This window comes from Mandrillus leucophaeus, unplaced genomic scaffold (assembly GCF_000951045.1).
Source record: "Mandrillus leucophaeus isolate KB7577 unplaced genomic scaffold, Mleu.le_1.0 Scaffold740, whole genome shotgun sequence".
Classification (NCBI taxonomy): Eukaryota; Metazoa; Chordata; class Mammalia; order Primates; family Cercopithecidae; genus Mandrillus; species Mandrillus leucophaeus.
The window spans coordinates 266,671-269,079 of record NW_012108031.1 but is presented as its reverse complement, the minus strand read 5'-3'; the positions used below and the strand labels follow the sequence as shown (position 1 = coordinate 269,079).

Below are 2,409 nucleotides of genomic sequence, written 5' to 3'. Positions count from 1 at the left end.
AAGAATTAAACCTTTAATCATCTTTTTTTCCCCCAACTCCAGAATCCCAATCATTAAAGTTTTTTCTGCTCTAGAAATAATCTAATTTTATGGAAAAAATAAGATGTTTCATGGAAGAATACCCAAACTTACATTGTTTTAGGATGCTGCAGCCATCCCTCCCTAATCCAAAACTTGTGAAGTCATACAAAATTTGTGAAGTTGTAAATTTACTTTGGAATGTCTTTTTTTTTCAATTACAAGAATTGCATACCAAATACATCTTTAAAACTTTTTTTTTAAAATTTGAAACTTGTGTGATCACATTACAGCTGCCACACACCATGAAATGGGGAAAACCTCCCAATCTTTCACTTTATTGAGAGCATGCAAACCTCTCAATTTGTTTTTCTGCAGTTAAGATGACCACTAAAGACACTGTTCCACCTTGTAAGTGTCAGGTAGGGGAGAAGAAAGCACAAGGACTATTATCTAGACTTTTATTCAAATGTTCATTAGAAAACAAATTTACAAGTATTGTGAGAAATAAAAGCAAGGAAGCAAAAAATTTCGGGCTGGCGAAAGATAATCAGAATTAAATGTGGAGGATTATTATTTTCAGAAGTTCGAGATCACTTCTTTTTTACATCAATGGAGCTGCTTTTATTATTTTGTTTTCATGGAAAAACAAAGATATATTTTCCAGCATTTTAGATGAAATGAAATAAGAGGAAAATATGAGTAAGAAGGCAGGAAAGCAAAAGAATCATAAAAGACGACTCTGCTCAACCCTATGCAAACAAATCTGAACACCCAAAATAGATAATTTACTAGAAGATATAATTTATCAAAACTGATCCCAAAAGAGATGAAAAATCTATTATAATTTACCATGAAAAAGTCACTATTAGAAAATCAATTATATCATTTACCATAATAGATCTACATGGGAAAAAATCGTATGTTCATGCCAAAGATGATGAAAAGACATTTTACAAATTCAATACCCATTCTTGTTGAAAATACTGAATAAAAAAGAACATTTCTTTAACATGATCTATCAGCCCCAAGGCTAACAGTATACTTAATGTGGAAACACTGGATATACTCTTACAGTCAGGGTACCATTCTATTAGTCACAATAGTCAACACAAATTAATGAATAAAATTAGAAAAAAATTAGAAAGGGAACATTATTCACAGACCACATAATTATATACCTGGAATATACAAAAGCATCAATGAAATATTATAATAATAATGTAATTTGGTAATATAGTATAGTACCAAATATACAGAAATCATTCCTTTATAGGGGAGAGAAACCAGACAGAAGATAAATGAAAGAAAAGATCCCATTTACAATAAAAAATGAAAATATCTGGACATAAACTGCACAAAAAGAGTCCAAAACATATACGAGAAAGATAGAAAAGTAGATTTCAACAAATGGAAAGGCATATCTTATTCTGGTATACCAAGATTCAGCAACATAAAGATGCCATTTCTCCCTAAGCTAATTTATAAATTTTACAGTCCCAACAAAAATCCTATATAAAGTTTTTATTTCCTGCAGCTAGATATTAAAAAAAAAATAGAAAATATTAAAGAGCAGGCAGTAAACTACATATTAAAATAATGTACAAAGCCTTTATAATTAAAACCATATATATATGTAGTTAACTATATTGTACCAATAGATCAGTTTTTTTGTTTTGATAATTGTAGTAGGGATATATAAGATGTTAATCATCTGGGGAATCTGTAAAAGGTATATAGAAACACTCTGTACTATTTTTCCAACTTTTCTGTAAGTCCAAAGTTATTTAAAATTAAAAGTTTTTTAAAAAGCTACAATACCGGTACATGAATAGACCAACCACGAGAACACAATGTTTAAAATCCAGAAGTAAATATATATAAATTCAGTATATAAAAGCAGTATCTCAATATTCGTAAAAAGATGGAATTTAAAGTGGTGCTGGGAAATGGGACAGCCATGAAGAAAAAGTAAAAACTGCATATATTACTCATAAAACACACTAGGATAACCTGCAAAAAGGAACAGAGATTTAAATGTTTGAAAAACATTTCATTGCTTATGAGAGCAGACTTTTATTTTTTTAAGTAAAGATATTTAAATGGCATATACCCTCTTCAAAGGATGGTATGGAACATTTTAATTTTAATTTAATGGGTTAAGACACACAGAGGGCCAAGTAGAGTTCTCTAAAGTAATGATGTTCGTTACTAGACTAGGAGTAATAAAGGAGATTCTTAGGGTACCTTCAAACAAATGGGAAAATTTCTATTTGCTATAAAAGCACAACTGCGTTAAAATAGTGCACATCTCTACAGTGAAATACTACACCGGTATTAAGAAGAATGAGGCTGATGTAAAAATGAAGTTGATGAAAAACAAAACAAACA

The 2,409-nt window shown here is 29.8% G+C and overlaps 1 protein-coding gene across 1 annotated transcript in view; it reads right to left on the bottom strand.

Moving 5' to 3' along the window:
- Nucleotides 1-2,409, bottom strand: part of APC (adenomatous polyposis coli) — a 123,963-nt gene that overhangs the window by 102,530 nt on the left and 19,024 nt on the right. The gene's annotated exons all lie outside the window — the stretch shown is intronic.